General features: G+C 43.7%; 1 protein-coding gene and 1 non-coding gene across 4 annotated transcripts in view; one reads left to right on the top strand and one right to left on the bottom strand.

Moving 5' to 3' along the window:
• Positions 1 to 17,944, top strand: part of ZNF385B (zinc finger protein 385B) — a 193,859-nt gene that overhangs the window by 15,503 nt on the left and 160,412 nt on the right. The gene's annotated exons all lie outside the window — the stretch shown is intronic.
• Positions 8,703 to 8,773, bottom strand: TRNAI-GAU (transfer RNA isoleucine (anticodon GAU)). The gene has a single exon. It is a non-coding gene; the product is annotated as a tRNA-Ile (tRNA).

The raw sequence follows: 17,944 nt of genomic DNA on the forward strand, positions 1-17,944 counted from the left end.
TTCGTGAGATAAGCTTTTAAAAAATTGTTTTTATAAACAGACTATAAGTTTTCACAACACTCAGCTTGAAGCCATTAGCAATCGTGATGCCATCTCAAAGGCTGGTAACTTTCAATATTATTGGCATATGAAGTTGATAAGCATTGGCACTGATCATGAGCAATGCGGCTGCTTCTTATTTTTTAAATCCAAACTGCTGCTTCTTGAAATATTTTTCTATGTGAAATATATTAACAGCACAAGCGGAAGGCTAAATTCTTGCTGCTAATCTATTGTATTTTCTTCACCAAAGTGTAGAATATAAATCACTTCCTTTGTTTTACGAACAATTTTCCTGTTCTTCGGTGACTCCTCCCTGAGTGGACCTTTTTTCATTGTAATTACTGCTTCTTCTCATAATATTATAAGAGCCATACTGGATACAGTCCTGAGATGGATTGGCACTTGCTGCAATTAGCATATTACAGTTGTTGTCACAGAGCTGCGCTGGCTTCAAGCGTCATTTCAAACTCATTTCAAAGAGCTAGTATTGCTTTGCCATGCCTTAAATGGCCTGGGTCCTGGTTACCTTTTCCTGTGTGAAACCTGCCTGTATTCATAATCAGGGGCCCTTCTTCCAGGGTTTTCGAATCAGAGAATTGGAAGGGACCACAATCGTCATCAAGTCACCCCCTGCAACGTAGGAATCTTTTTTGCCCAGTGTAGGGTTCGAACCCATGACCCTGAGATTAAGAGTCTCATGCTCTATTGACTGAGCTATCCTGCAGGCTGGAAGTTAATCAGTTTGCTGCAGGAAGAGCCCTCCAGTTGTGGCCCTTTCATTGTGAAACCCCTTTACTTAACTCAGGAAACACCTGATCTCCTTCATGAGCCAGGTAAAAACTTTCTCTGGTTTTGTAGCCTTGTTTTACTGTTGCTGTTTCATTGCATGGATTGTGTTATTGATTTATATGTTTATTTTAAATCGCGTCCTTCTAGGTGGCTGTCAGGGAACTGCCATCGGAGCTAGAGGAGAAGGCAAGGCTCTCGAGCGAGGCTGGAGAGGGGCCCAGCAGAGGGAGAGGCAGCCCATCTGCTGGGGAAGGCAATCAGCGTAACACCAGGGGTGAAGGGGGGCGGATGTGGGAATCGGTGGAAAGGCTCCAGGACTCCTCGCAGGAGACCAGCGGGGAGAGCACAGATCCTCCACTGCCCACGCCCACCCTGCGCAGAAGACTTTCGCGCAGGGAGAGTAGGAGGAGACTTGGTGTCAAGGAACTTCTGTGTTGGAAGAAATTCAAGAAACGCCCACTGACGGATTCTGCTAGTGACTGAGCAGCCACGGAGCTAATGGCTGTCCAGACCAGAAAGGTTTAACCAGGCAACCAAGCCCAGAGTGGCAGTAACTTACGCACGAGCAACCCCTATAACCATTACAGTGGCTAACCCTAATCCTATTGGAATGGGAAACACTTCCCTGTAGGTTCTGAACTGTATTTTATTCCGTGCAACGAAAACCTGGCTATGGCTGGTGTGCTTTATATTGCCTGCTGCTTAATGTAATTCTCCGCACAAGAAAACACCCTTAACGCGGTGATATTTTTCTGTGAAATACAGTGCATTTCGGATATTTTTTTTTGTCATGCATAGCAATTCAAAATTATATGCTTAGCTGACCCTTTAATTAGTTCTCATTCTGTCTTACATGATTTATAGCTTCATGGTGCCTATGTTAAAAAAATGATATATGGCTTAATGAAGTGGAAAGCCAGTATAAGCTCACACCTCCAGTTAATTGGAAATGCCATGGTGTGCTGAGGGAGAAGGAAGTAGAAGTCAGCATCTCCCGCAGAGAAGACAGAATGGTCCAGCTTCTAGTGGTTTGAGATACTGAGTCATCTGTGCTCACAGTGTTTCTGTTCTTCTTTGTTTGTGTGTTTTTTGTTTTTTGCTTTCTTATATAAAGCGGCCGGGGCGATAAGGAGCAGAATCCAATGATCTCTGAATTCAGAACTGAGACCACCAGCAGTCCACTATGTCACAGTGATGATGACAAAAGACAATTTTCAGTTTCTGGAGGCTTTGTTGAAGTTCGGGAGCTAGATGGACCTGCAGTTTGTTTCAATGCAAGGGAGCTTTCTCTGTTTCTAAGCTGCTGCCTTAGTTACCTGACACAGCGGAAGCAGCGGTGGGGCATCTGTAACTAAACCTGCAGCTGCACATATGCTTCCTCATCCAAAAGAATTAATGTTCAGATTGAACTGAGAGGTGCACTGTGCGGAGGTGTTGTTAGGTTTCTGCATGCTCTGTAGAATGGAGATGTTTGTCAGTCAATATACTTTTGTTCTGGGCTGCAACTCATGCTTGAGAGCCTCTTAGCACATGGAAGGCCTGCAAGTTTTATATGGTGCACATGGTGAGCAGGGCTGGGCGATATCTGGTTTTCAGCATTGTGATAGATCACCAGCTAGACATTGTGATGTACCAATATATTACAGTGTCTGAAATAAGGATGGAGCTATGTTGAGGCGTTGGCTGGCTTCACGGTTTTCCCCGCATCATGATTTTTTGTATAACACATACACTGGGGCTTGGCAATGTGTTGGTACATTGTCAAAAACCAGCTTGAATCCACATTACGATAACAGTTTTATAATATTCAACATGGCGATGAATCGTGGATCACGATGTGTGTTTGTGCTGTGTAAGAATTTGTGATGTGGGAAAAACCATGAAGCCAGTGATCGCTTCTTTCAAGATTCCTTCTCACCCTGTTGCTCTGTACTACAGTGGTACCTTGGGTTAAGTACTTAATTTGTTCCAGAGGTCCGTACTTAACCTGAAACTGTTCTTAACCTGAAGCACCACTTTAGCTAATGGGGCCTCCTGCTGCTGTTGTGCCGCCAGAGCACGATTTCTGTTCTCATCCTGAAGCAAAGTTCTTAACCTGAAGCACTATTTCTGGGTTAGCGGAGTCTGTAACCTGAGGCGTATGTAACCTGAAGCGTATGTAACCTGAGGTACCACTGTATAAAGTAACAGCTGTAACAATATGTTAAAGGTTAGTAAAAATTCATCAGTTTTAGACCCCTAAGTACAGTGGACGCTCATGTTGCGAACGTGATCCGTGCGGGAGGCACTTCTGCACCCGCAGCGCCGTGTCTGCGAGCGCATGGGTTGCGATTCAGCCCTTCTGCGCATGCACAAAGCGCGATTTAGTGCTTCTGCGCATGTGCGAGAGCCAAAACCCAGAAGTAACCCGTTCTGGTACTTCCAGGTTTCAGCGGATCCATATCCCAAAAACGCGCAACCTGAAGCGCCTGTAACCCGAGGTATGGCTGTAATAGCAGTTCACCTCCACATCCTTATTTCAGACATTGTGATATACTGTATCAGTATATCACAATGTTTAGCTGGTGATATATCATTATGTTGAAGCCAGCCATCGCTCATCCTTAACACACATCATGATTTGCAATTTACTGCCCGGCTGAAATTTATGAAAACAATGTCACAATAAAAGTCAATCCTTCATTAGGCATAGCAAACCACAATGTCACAATATGGACTTCAAACCAGTTTTGGACAATATAATGATACATCGCCCAGCCCTAATGATGAGCAGCTCTCACATGTTGAGACTGGTATGTACAACCTCTATACGTGTTCAGTTTAAGAGATTTCCAATGTGGCTTTAATAGAAGCTTGATATAAAAATTAAGTGTCTCAGCAATAAGCAATTTCAGCCTGTTACTTCACAGCCTCCTGTTTTGTTCACTCAGCACCATCAGGCAGACTTTGGTAATATAAGGCATCACCTAACCTATGTTGTCTCATTCTCCATGGCTGCTGAAGCTCCTATATATACTGAGTCAAATCATGAGTTTAAAAATTACTGAACGTAAAGCTGCCACATGTAGAAAAGTCAACCAATAATACTTTTGTCCTTGCATTTGTGCTGCAGGCCTCCTCTTAAGCAAGTGAGCTGAGTAGATTGTACTGTATGTCGCTTGCCAAGATAGGAAGTAGAGTGCAGGCATCAGTAAGTGGGATTAAGCAACCCACAAATTTATTGAAAATAAAGTAAGTAGATTGCATGGTCAAAGCAGGCATTTTGCTTTCTAGTGCAATAACTTTGAGCAGCTTTTGAGCATGATTAGTGCTTTCCTCTCTTGCACTTCATTTTTCTGTCCCTTCAGAATGAGGCACGAATTACAGGGGTGTGTGGAGCTCTGATACTCTGCAGCAAGGAACCATGCGTTTCAACATGATACACACAAAAAAGCATACACGCAAAAGGAAATGCAAGACTTAACCAACGTGCACTCAGAGAGGAAGTGTAACATATGAAGCAACCCCTCTTTAATCTGTATAAATACCACCTAAAACTGATTATAACCTCACATTTCTTAGGCAAAGGATGATTCCACACCAGGCACTTAGTGTGAGATTGCAACATTTTGTTTATTGGATTTTTACAAGACAAGGTTGTTGTGGAAGGGAAGAAAAAGAAACCTTCTGCATAGTCCCTGCTCTCCTCACTTTCCTCAAACCAGAGAAAGTCCAACCTTTTGAGAAGAGCAGTGTAATTGCTGCTGTTGTGTTAGAGTTGCTGCAGGTGGAATTCCTAATTCGGACCTTGAGCAGGGTAGAAAGGATTTTGCTCTCCACCACAGGAATGGGTTTCAAAGCTGTACTGGAAACAGTCTTAAAATAGCTACAAATAAATGCTACAAAAATATAAAATAACACATTGCTCTTAAACAAGCAAAATACAGGACAAGTCAGGTGGGTAGGCATTGGGGGGGCACACATGCTTTTATGACACCAGATCCCACCCCCCTTGTGGAGGAGTGTGCTCCGCATTTGGCTTCCTGCCTCCTTTACCACTCTGGCCCTGCTCTTCTCCTTGACTCACATAGACGGGGCAAGGGCCAGGGGTAGATGACCGGCTTCCACACATGACTTGAGCCACTGCTCCAGCCTGTCACCCGTGCTGGTGTCAGAAGAGACTCCAGCATGAAGGAGGAGGAGGAGGAGGTGGAGGAGAAGTCAGGTTGGGGCAGTGGAGGGGGCCAAGCACCAGTGGATATGTACCATGCTAGACTGGCAGCGGCTAAGGAGGAGCAGCAGCAGTGAGAGGGAAGGAAGGAGGGGGCAAAGAAGGGAGAGGAGGTCCTTCCACCCCCCATCTTTCTATTGTTGCTCAGGCTGGGCAACTCCTCAGCGGCACCCACAGCAACACAGCCACCATTTGTGGTTGGCTGAGCTCGAATATGTCTAAGTAGGACAGGAGACACTTTTGTCCCAATACGGGGTGATCCCATTTTTTCCTAGGGACGGTTGGCAACCCTACTGCCCCGTGCCTCCTCTCCCTTTTGTGACTTTTTGGGACACTTCTGGGTTTGGGGCAATGGTCACACACATGTTGAATGTGCGCAAATGGGGTGTTGCCTGTACAATACAACGTAAAGGTAGTTGAACTGCAGAGTCGAGGAATAAAAGGCAAGAAATCTTCCTCTAAAAAAGTCTTGCCCAAAGGAAGCAAATAAATAAAATGACCACAAAGGCAATGCAAGTGGCGGCAAAGCAAGCAAAGAAGGAATCTGAAAAACAGTTTGTAGCCTTTCAGTCCTCTATGTTTCATTTACACACATACACATACCGCTTTAAAATACAAGGGCTCAGATTTGCAGGGTCACTCATAGCGTTTTGTGCATGCTCAGGGTTTTTTCATCTCCTCTCTTCTTTAGGCAGCTGCCTCTCCCCCAAGGGTCAAGAGGAGCACATCACCACCTTCTGAGGTGCCAGAGGCTGTTGTCTCCTTCGCAGGAGGGCTGTGTGCACACGCATTAACCTCCCTGGATGCCAGCCTTTGAGCTTATTGAGTTGTCTAGTCTGTTTCCTGTAACCTTGCTTGTGTCAGCTGAGACTGTTCTGTCGCTTGATTATATTATAAACTCAAGGTCTTATTTCCCAGGCAAAGACCCTGCGCGACTGTATGTTTGATGTGTGTATATATAGCTTCAAGCGCCTTCTTGATTGTTGTTTGTTTCCGATTCATTGCCTTAGAGCCGAAGGATCTAAACTTCATGCACATGGAACACTGCCGCTTTTGTATATCAAGTAACACTGTATTAAAATGGATGAGCCTGTAATCTCACTTTCATTTCTGGTCTTGCAGCGATTTAAGAGTTCTTTTGCAGAGTCCAGCTAAGTTAAAGACAGCATGGGGTGGGTTTTTTTGCTGCTTGGTTTGCTACGGAGAGGCATGCACATGGAGCTAAGTCATTTTGAACTAGTCGCATTTTTGTGCTGAATACTGCTTCATACATTACGCTATGCCGCTGTCATATGCTGAAGTAGTGATAAGATAAGCACTGCTGAGCATGTGCAGAGTACTTTCTCCTCACATGGAGCCATAGCAGCAACAGAAGCAGCCAAAGTACTGTGAAATGAGTTATGTGAGCCCAAGCTGTGAAACTGGGCTGTGAAATAAGGCAAATTCTGTTGGGCTAAGGCAAGCTCTGCACCTTCTCTGCCAATGCAATCGTTTCAATACCAAGGACGCGGGGACAGTGTTTCTTCTTCTTAGGCTTGACCCCAGTCAAAAGGAAAAAGAAATTCAGGACTTCCTCTAGAGTATTGATATAAAACTTTGTTTTTACAAAATGCTGCCTCAGCGTCCATTCCTTTGTAGTTGCTTGTCTGTTAAGCTCTGCAGTAACATGCTGCAAATCTGTGGTTATGCAGATTCATTTTCTCGGATTAATTTACTGACGGAGGAGTCTTTCATGGCTCCAACTCTCCAAATGAAATGTTAGATGATCACTCTCTCCCTAAGTGGATTACCCTTTAATTAAAAAGCCACACCTACTCTTTGTTGTGGTATATTTTAAATGGTTATTTCTCATCTTTGCTGTACAGTAACTGAATACTCTCTCTTCTAAGGAGATTTGAATTTTGGCAGTCATAGGGCGCTGGCAAGAGAATATGATTGGAGCTGTATACATGGAGCTGTATAAAAATGCTCAGATAATCTATTCTGCTCCCCCCCTTACTCCTGTGTTATAAAATGGGCACTCCCAATATTCAGAGTGTGGAATGAGCTTGATTACAACATTAAGCAAACTTCTTTAAAAGGTCTAGGAGTCTGTGCCGCTGTTTGCACTGCCACTGCTTACAGCTTTTGTGCAACGTGTGTGCTGTCATTATTGCTTTGTTCAGAAGGGCCTTAAAAACACAGCATCATCAGCATAATCATGGTGATATATCTTTTGTATTTGCTATCTGTCATAAAATGGAAAAAAACTGGAAACTGTACTTTAGGACTCTAAGGATTAGGGTTTATCTGTCTCCATAAAGGACACAAATCATCTAGATTAGAAGTAATCTGATTGTATTGAGGCACAAATTATAGCACAAAGGCTGTTCAAGTGGGTTTAAGGGTGCAGGGCTGGTAAACACCATATGACCACTGATTGGTCCATGAAAGAGTATTAACCGAAAGATAATGATGGATTTTAATCCAAATCCCTAAAGCACAGCAGCTGCAGTTCCCAAATGAGTTTGCTCTCTCGGTCTGAGTTTTTCAAATACTGATGTACTGTGTTCCTAGTTCATGTCTCAAGAGAGAGTTAATTTGAATAATTATTTGCTCTTATATTGAGCAGGTTTGTTTGTTTCTCCAGTAAGGTCCGCCCTTGCTTCTGTTTTTAAATTGATCAGAGTTGGCCATATCTCTAAGCACAATCTAGGAGAGGGGATTTTGTTGTACAGTGGTACCTCGGGTTAAGTACTTAATTCGTTCCGGAGGTCCGTACTTAACCTGAAACTGTTCTTAACCTGAAGCACCACTTTAGCTAATGGGGCCTCCTGCTGCTGCCGTGCCACCGGAGCACGATTTCTGTTCTCATCCTGAAGCAAAGTTCTTAACCTGAAGCACTGTTTCTGGGTTAGCGGAGTCTGTAACCTGAAGCGTATGTAAACGGAAGCATATGTAACCCGAGGTACCACTGTATCAACCTGTTCCCTGTGTCTCGCACTCCTTCTTTTTCAATACACATTTAATAATTGTGAAAGAATCACATATTATTATTATTATTATTATTATTATTATTATTATTATTATTATTATTTTATTATTTGTACCCTGTCCATCTGGCTGGGCAGCTTCCACAAAGACCAAAAATACACATCAGGCTTGTTCCCTGATGAATGGCATTGAAAAGCAGTGTATATACATACTTACCACACTGCTCTGAAAAATGTTATAATAGTGTTATTGCTGCTTGCAGTATAGATGTATTTTCTTACTGCCCTGTCCCCTTGCAGTCTGCAGTAAAACTGCATTTCTTTAGATTTTGGGTGGTTTCTTCAGACTGGACATGGGGGGGGGGATGGATTCTTTTTTCCTAGAAGGCAGATAAAAAGGGCTAACACAGTATGTGTGTGGGTATCTGTTTGCTAGTGCCCATAATGTCACTTGAGCAAAAGTTTCTGAACTTGTTCTTCATCCCTGCAGCAGTCTTGCCACTGTTTGCAAAGGCTACATAACTTTGTTATCTCTCATGCTGGCATCTTGGATCGTGGTGTATTAAGTTTCAGGGTCCTGGCTCTTGCTCATCACAACAGCATTGGAGATTAACATCCTAGCACTGTAGAGTTGGAAGGGACCCTGAGGATCATCTGGTCCAACCCCCTGCAATGCAGGAATATGCAGCTGGTCCATACAGGGATCGAACCTGCAACCTTGGCGTTATCAGCACCATGCTCTAACCAACTGAGCTATTCCCTTTTACAGTGGTACCTCAGGTTAAGAACTTAATTCGTTCTGGAGGTCCGTTCTTAACCTGAAACTGTTCTTAACCTGAGGTACCACTTTAGCTAATGGGGCCTCCCATTGCCGCTGCGCCACCGCCACGCAATTTCTGTTCTCATCCTGAAGCAAAGTTCTTAACCCGAGGTACTATTTCTGGGTTAGTGGAGTCTGTAACCTGAAGCATCTGTAACCCGAGGTACCACTGTAAATGTGTTTGTGGAAGGGGGGGGCAGTGTTAGAAACTGAGAAATTCGGAGCTAAATGGTACCTTAAACCCAGGTTATGGGCACAACAATGGATGCCTAGGCGCACTTTTTAAATAAAAAGAATACAAAGCTAAAAATGAATGAACTGCAGCTAAAATACAGTGGTACCTTGGGTTACATACGCTTCAGGTTACATGCGCTTCAGGTTACAGACTCGGCTAACTCAGAAATAATACCTCTGGTTAAGAACTTTGCTTCAGGATGAGAACAGAAATCGTGCTCTGGCGGCGCGGCGGCAGTGGGAGGCCCCATTAGCTAAAGTGGTGCTTCAGGTTAAGAATAGTTTCAGGTTAGGAACAGACCTCCAGAATGAATTAAGTACGTAACCAGAGATACCACTGTACTATGTTCATTTTTCACATGGTCTAGTCCTTCCCCTGCCCACTCCCACCCCCTAATATTCTTAAGAGGGTCTCTTCTCCAGTGTTCAGAGAGTAGCTGGAAGTGGGGAGGCACTTGCACTCTGCAGTTTTAATCTGAAATCTGCAAGGCCTATGCAGACAATTAAGAGTGCACCCCTCTACAGTGGTTTAGTATATTCTCTTTTTTACTTTTATGCTTTTTTGTTTGTAGAGGGGGAAAAGGGAAGTGGCAAGTTTAGCAGTCCTGGAAGAAAGCAATAAATAAATATGTTTCCATTGATAAAATATTGAACACTTGAGTGTGTTGAGAGTGCGCACTCTATGGCTTTGAGGGACAAGGTCAAATTCTTCACAGAGTTGTCAAATTACAAGAGCACCATAGTGCTGGCATTTCTGTGTAAACAGAAGACCTCTATCATAACATCCATTCTAGTATACCACCATTGACTCGTGGGACCACAGACCAATGGTTCTGCATCGGCTGCAGAAGAAGGAACATAGGGTGCAAGATCAGCTTAAGGCACAAAAACAAACTTTAAGAGTATTTGCAAGGATGTGATGAAGTGTTACCCAGAGGCGGAGCAAGGTGGGTGCGGTGGGTGTGGTCCACCCTGGGTGCCATCCCTGAGGGAGGGTGACATCGACGTGGGCATCGCCCCCCCCCCAGGACGCTCCCTGCCGCCAGCGCACCCCATGGGACACACGCCACTCCCACGGGCCGCTCCAAGTACTGGAGCAGCTAGCTCCACCTCTGGTGTTACCTTCCCAGATATGTCGACGAAGTAGGCCAAAAAGAAGGAGGTGTTTTAATGTGGTTTGTTAGTATGTACACTAAGCAAAATGTAAGGTAAAGGTAAAGGTACCCCTGCCCATCAGGGCCAGTCGTGTCCGACTCTAGGGTTGCGTGCTCATCTCGCTCAAGAGGCCGGGAGCCGGCGCTGTCCGAAGACACTTCCGGGTCACGTGGCCACCGTGACGAAGCTGCTCTGGCGAGCCTGCACCAGCGCCGCACACGGAAACACCGTTTACCTTCCCGCTAGAAAGCGGTCCCTATTTACCTACTTGCACTTAGGGGTGCTGTCGAACTGCTAGGTAGGCAGGAGCTGGGACTGAGCGATGGGAGCTCACCCCGCCGTGGGGATTCAAACCACCGACCTTTCGATCAGCAGGTCCTAGGCTCTGTGGTTTAACCCACAGCGCCACCCGCGTCCCCAAGCAAAATGTACCCTTATATAATTTGTGTGTGTACAGTCCCTGACATTGACATTCTAGTGCTTTTTAAGGTGTCTAGTCACACAACCCTTTTTTCAACTGTACATTTTGTGTCCAGCTGCATTAAAAAAAAACCTGAATGACAAAAATAAAACCCTGAACAGTATTAAAATTCTAAAGCTGTGAAAATTTTGCAGTTTTTCTGTGGACCTAGGGATGGGTTTAGAAAGTGCTTTTTCACTTCCTAAAGTGCTTAAGACTGCCTTTCCCCGAGGGCCTATGTAAACCTTTCACTTCACTTATTATTTTTTTAAAGAAATATTCTTCATTCAACAGAATGGTTGAGTCCAGCTACTTACAGCCTTGTCAACAGGTTCTGTTCTCTGCCCGAGGCATTCACGGACTGTCTCAAAGTGCCTTCTCTTTATGCAGCTGTAGTAGCTCTCTGTTCAATAGTAGTTCTACATACAGGTGCCATAGATACTTATAATGAACAGCAGAATCGGCTCTCGGGCTGTTCTGCTTCTCTTATAGCAGTCGGCACCATTTCAGAGTTTGCTAGTTCTATGTGGAAGAGCCTGTTGATTTTGGATGCTATCATGTCAAAGACATTGAAGGATGATCTCTACGATGTATCTCTTCAAGCAGGTTCCATTGCAGATTCTTCCCTGGATGCCAAATACACTTTAATGCTGGACCTATGGCTTTCCAGCACTGTCGCAAGTACGAAGGACATCAAGCTTCAGGGAGCAGGTATCATTATGATAACATCTCACTGGCCCAGGAGAGATTGCTTAAAGATGTCAGTCAGAGCCCACTGGAAGTCATCTGTGTCATGAACCAGTAGTATGTCCTTACCCTCATGGGAACCTTCCTGCAGTAGTGTGAGATTAAAGGCAGAGTGCAAGGCATAGAGAGGAAATTACCCTCTGTTTGAGAATTAGTGTAGGACTGGTTTAGCATGGGTTGGTTTTTTTTACTGGTACTTTTACAAGACAAGTCATGAGTAAGTTAACTAATATTGGCTCATAAAAGGCATAGTGGCAATGTTATTTAATAATCTTATGCACAGGCTGTATGCAGTTTTTTTTAATAAAAAAATGCAAAGGCTACTAATGTACTTTATAAAAATAGAAACATTATTCATCATCCTGAAAGAACAAAGAAGCAGAAGAAGAACAACTGCAGAGGGCTGCCACTTCTCCCAACCGTGATCTGTATACTGGGGTAATGCTTACTCAGATACTCCATGCTTCCTGTAGCCCCTGTCCAGGCAGGTCGCAAAGCCCTGCTGTTTCTTTGTTGCTCTTCCCAGCTTGGCTACCCATTTGTTTAAAAGTATAATTGTGTTCATAGGGAATGTGGCTCGGATGAATATTATACATTAGGTGAAGCTAAACATTCAGTAACAGAGATGTGTTTGGGAACCCGAATCACCATTGGAGGGTGGTAAAGAAGGGCACAATTTATAGAGAAGAAATTATATGTGCTTGGAAGGAGTATTTAATTGTTATCTCCTGCACCTTTGTCCTGCAAGCCCAGCAGGCAGAAATTTCTGAAATATCATGGGGAGAATCGCATGGTGAAAAAAGAGTTTAGGTTACCACCTGCTCATTCACATAGGTAAAGGTAAAGGTACCCCTGCCCGTACGGGCCAGTCGTGTCCGACTCCAGGGTTGTGCGCCCATCTCACTCTAGAGGCCGGGGGGCCAGTGCTGTCCGGAGACACTTTCGGGTCACGTGGCCAGCGTGACAAAGCTGCATCTGGCAAGCCAGCGCAGCACACGGAAACGCCGTTTACCTTCCCGCCAGTAAGCGGTCCCTATTTATCTACTTGCACCCGGGGGTGCTTTCGAACTGCTAGGTTGGCAGGCGCTGGGACCGAGCAACGGGAGCGCACCCCGCCGTGGGGATTCGAACCGCCGACCTTTCGATCGGCAAGTCCTAGGCACTGAGGCTTTTACCCACAGCGCCACCCGCGTCCCTCATTCACATATTCTACCCTAAAAATAACACCCTCCCTGCTTGCCACCCTTGCAGTTTTGAAGACAAGGTTCCCAGACCTGTTTCTACTGATGAACATCTAGTTTTTACCTGTGGCATAAAATGTGGAAGTGGGAGCTAGGATTCTTTGAATACAGTTTTTGTGCGGTGTTTTTGTTTCTAACAGATGTTTTGTTTGTGCTTCAGCTGGTCGAGGCTTTTGTTTTGTTTATGGGATAGTAATTTAATAAACATGCAGAACTTTAATTGAGTAATTTAAACAGTGCTTCAGCTGATGCTGCTGTCTTTGAATTCTTCATTTCTTTACGTGCTTAATATACATTCCATTAATACTGAAGTTTCACAATATAGAGGCTCTAAAAAAAACTGCTGTTGAGCATTATTCTATTTAATTCTTGGTGTCTATTGCCCTTTACAATAAAATACAATTTGCAGTGTGGGAACTGAAAAATCTGTATTTTAAAAAATTAATACACTCATATTTTCTGAATATGAATAAAACTTCTGAGTTTCGGATAGCAAATAGCAGAAGGGAAGAAGAGCATATATAAAATCAATTAGTTTAGTGATTCTATATCGAATATCAAAACTGAATAGAACATTAAGACCCAGAGCCAAAGAAATACTTAGGTGTACACAAAAGTTTGGGCATGTGGAATTTTGACTTCTTGCTCTCCAACTGTCCCATTTCAGCTGTGACTGCCATGTTTCCCCCCTGTTCCAAGGAAAACTCCACTTGCCAAACAACCTGATTTTTCAGGAACTATTTGCCTTTCTTCCATTCTCTCATTTTTCTTTCTTTTTTCCTTTGGCATCATCCTTGCATGTGGTCACTTAAGCTGAGGCCTAAATAAGTATCACAAATCAACCGCATAGCAAGATTTTAGATATATGCTAGCTTGTATGTTGAATGCCCAATAAATTTGCTTTAGGGATTTATATCTTCTCAGGCTTCAAAAACCTCCCCATAGAGGTTCACACAACATAAAACAGCGGTGGTGAAACAGGATGAAAACCAGCACTGGAAATAAAACTAAAAAATGAATGGAATATTTATTTATTTATTTATTTATTTAGTTAGTTAGTTAGTTAGTCTTTGCCTGCTGATAAAATGAGAACAAAGTGGGCACCAGGTGAGCCTTTCTGGGGAGAGCACTCCATAATCAAGGCATCACCAAAGAGGCACTATCTCTAGTTGTCAGTCATTGCATCTGTGATAGTCTTCGCAGGGGTGTAGCTAGCTGCTCTGGCACCCGGAGCTGTGGGGGGTGGGGGGACGATCTGTGCACGGTGGCGGGGTGGGGATCCGGCCATGGGGGCGGCGTGGTGAGCTGCCCACGGAGTCCACCTGGTGGGCCACACACACCTTCCTACACCTCTGAGTCTTGGTGCGAATGGCAGCCATAAAATGCTTCTCTGATTATCTCTGTGAACAGGTCAGTTCCTATGGAGAGAGTCAATCCTTCAGGTGCCTTGATCCCAACCCATAATTTCAGTAGCAGAGTTTGTTTGTTTATTTGCTTGCTTGCTTTTTTCTAGACTGTCCTTTATCCTTACAGATGCCAGAGTGGTGTACAATAAGAACAGTATAATAAATTGCAGCACATAAATGTCCTTTACAACAATAAAAATCAAGAGTCCTAATACTAAAAAACAACAATTGCCTTATTATTGCATTTTTAACGTGGTATAGAAATATTTTAGCAGTTGACAAACTGTTGTCAATTGACAAATCCTTGTAGAATATCACCTGTGAAAAGTCAATAAATCTAATTGCTTATTTTCCCAGTTTAACTACTCAGGATGTTATTTTGAGTTATAATCCTTTTCAAAATGAAGATCCAATGCAAGAGAAAGAGAGTTCACACTACATCTGTACCCAATCTGTTCTCCCCACCCATATATGACAACATTATCTAATACTGCATTTTGACATAGCAGGTATTTCAAAGGGGCCAAGATATATTTTTTCCTGATGAAGGAACTCCTGTTAACAAGCCTTGTTATAAGAGCAGCACCTGTAAGCATAATAGCTACCAGGTTTACAAATAACACCCTCATTGGCAGCATCTGAAAAAGCATAAAGTAATCTCCTTCAGCTCTTGCGTAACATTCTGAAAGCAATGCTGCTTGTTTATAAAAGTTGTGGAGACGGAGGGAAATGGCAAACCTACTATGGGATGAAAATCTGTCAGTGTATGGATTAAAGGATGACTTCATAAACAATGCAGATTTTAGCTTATCACTGTGTATCACAGTTCTGCATTCAGTTTTGGGGTAGAAAGAGGTTTCCTTTCATCTTCCTCACCCCACCCCCAAATAAAATGCACATGAAAGGCTATCAGCACTGCCTTTGGGAAAACAATAGCTCCTCTTGTGTTTTTGTTAACGCTGCTGGATATTGCATGCAAGGTGTCCTGCATATGCTGCTCACTGCAGTATCCCAGTGGAACTTGTAACCCAGATGGCTCAGACCATATGCTTCTACAGTTTTTAGCTATGCATCATGAAATAATACATAGGCCATGAGGAAAGATGTGTAACATTTGCTCAGTACCAGATATGGCACATACTCCTTCCAAGCATTGTAGAGGGACTATATAACACTAGAGGAAGTATGAGTGAAACACCTTTGAGGGCTCTTCATTCCCAAGCTAGGGACTTCAGAGAAGCACAAAGTTGCCAAGATACACTAGTGTTTGCCTGATTGCCCTTAGCCCATCTATTAAACCAAATGGGGCTAAGGAGCAGAAGAATTAATGTTGCACAGACTGGAAAAAGGTGGCTCAGCCAGCAATCTACCGTCTTGCGCATCAGGCTCATCTCACACTTTTAAAAAAACAAACAAACCCAAATTGCCTTCAAAGATACTACCCTACATCTGAATTCTACCCTACATGGGAATCTGAGGCAGACCATCAGTCTGTCTAGCTGACTGGGAACAGCTCTCCAGGTCTGCACAGCGGGAACATTCCCAGCCATATCTAGAGACCTTCTCCATGCAAATCAGATGCTTCGCCATTGAGCTTGTGACCTTTCCCCATAGTCATAAGTTATAGAACTAGGGATGGTTGTGTGAGAAATAAGTCACCACCTCGGGGCTGTGTTTGTGGTCTGTGGTGAACAAATGTATGTGCCACCACTATCAGCAGCTGCAGCTTTTTCCTAGGTACATCCTCTATAATTTATCTGCCTCCTCTGATGCTGGAGGGCTCAGAGAGGGGCAGTTGGATTAGAGAATGTTGTGAAGTACAGAAGCCTGCACCTAGTGCTGGGAATGCAAGTTGGATGCCCTGTCAGAATGGCAGGAAACTCCAGCTGATGCATAAGTCCCAAGGTCTGGGGGGGGGGGGACGAGGACTGGGCAAGGCTTTGTGTTTGTGTCCTGAGCTACTGCTTCCCCCTCCATTACCAGCTAAACTTCTAATGGCACCATCTGAGCTCTACAGAGTTAAAAGCCTTCCAAGTACCCCCCTGCCCCAATCCTCTTAAGTCTCATGCTGCTGCAAAACTGCAAGTGGTACCATACCACATAGGGTGGGGGGAAAAGTGATTTGAGAATGTTTGACCTTGTATACCTGGCTAAGCTTTTTAGATTTGATTTGGTGAAGGGAAAAGGCACCTTAGCAGAAAGGATTGCAGAAAAAGACAGACTGCTGGAGAACCTGAGGGAAGGAGGGAAGAGGGAGGATGCGGGCATTAGACTTTAGAAAAGCAGATTTCGACAATCCCAGTGTCATTAAGCAAAGTACCATGGAAAGATTAAGTTATATGAAAAGGAGTGTATGAATAGGGATGGCAGCTTTTGAAAGCCATTACTATAGTTAGGAGCCACAGCCATGCAAAATGAGAAAGAATGGTGAGAACTGCCGGAAACTGATGTGATTTGGTCAGAGACCTTCTTAATGAACGGAAAGTCAAAAGGGGGAGTACAAACACTAAGAGAAAGTATGTTTGCCTAGATGAAGTAAGTGCAAAGGCATAAATTAGTTGTAGCCGCTGAGAGTTGAAATAAAGTTCCTTGCTTAGAAGAGAAAGGAAAACAATACTGCAGGACAGATAAGGAAGAGAAAAAGTCACAGGACAAAGAAAAAGTGTGTGCCGATGAAACATATGCATAATCAAACCAAGTTGCAATAGTCCTGATGACGTTTACCTAAATGGTACAGGAATTGTCAGTGTAATGCAGCCTTACAAAAAGCTGCTCTACATTGTGTTAACAGGAGCTATATTTCCAAGACTTGAAAACTAGGCTATGCTGCTGTAGTCAGCACTAATAAGACCTCATGTGTAGGACAATGTTTTGTCCTTGGTGCCATTCTTCAAGGAGAATGGTGAACTGGGGCGGGGAGGGGGGAATTGGAGGAACAGAAAACTATAAATATAATGAAGGCATTGTACATAAACTGTGAAATAGCTGAACGAATGGAATGAGTTTATCCTAGAGAAAACACACTTGAACCAAGAGAATATGGTTACCTGTTTATGATAACCCTGGAACAATCTATCTCAAGATAGATTTAGGAAACAGCAGGGAAATAATGCATGGATGTGATGCGCTAACGACTGACAAATGTATCGTGGCAAGAGCTTTGTAGGCAAGGGCTTCATCAGGTGCAGGAGTTGGCCAGGGATCTTGAAAAGGGTTCATGTGTAGTAGAGAGGAAATAGTCACCCAAGCGACAGTCAGAAAAATACAATACTTAATCAAGTGAGAGTTTGTGTCACGTCACATTGAAATCTAAGGCTAGAAAGACTTGAATGGGACGGTCTTGTTCCCGTGGAGCCAAAAATCCAAGTTGGATGCCCACGAATGCCCAGTACACCCCAAAGAGGATTAAATCTCTGTGAGCTGGACAAAGGTTCTTATAACACTACATGGAGGATATATTTCTTTAGTGTGTCAGCCATCCTTATACAGTCCAAAAAGATGCAACATCAGTTTTGCTAATAGACTTGTAACACAGCAATATCCATGTCCCCTGCTTCCATCTAATCCCTCCAAGTGTATTTTAAATGTGCTGCTGATTTAATATAGGTATTATAACAACTGAGCAATAGTATACATGGTGCCTAGAGATGCCTTGTAATTTCTATCCTTGGTGGTTTCCAGGAAAAGATTATCATTAGGCAGGCAACTGCTGGAGATGTTTTAAATATGTGTACCTCATTTTAAGGCCACAGATTTGATGATCCAACTCTATGGTTCTGTGGTCAGTCACTGAGAGTTTGACCCCGGAGCTTTTATGAGGGTGGCTAAGCACAGTTGCTGGCACCACTATCCTTATGAATTAAAAGTT

Source organism: Podarcis raffonei, chromosome 1 (assembly GCF_027172205.1).
Source record: "Podarcis raffonei isolate rPodRaf1 chromosome 1, rPodRaf1.pri, whole genome shotgun sequence".
Lineage (NCBI taxonomy): Eukaryota > Metazoa > Chordata > Lepidosauria > Squamata > Lacertidae > Podarcis > Podarcis raffonei.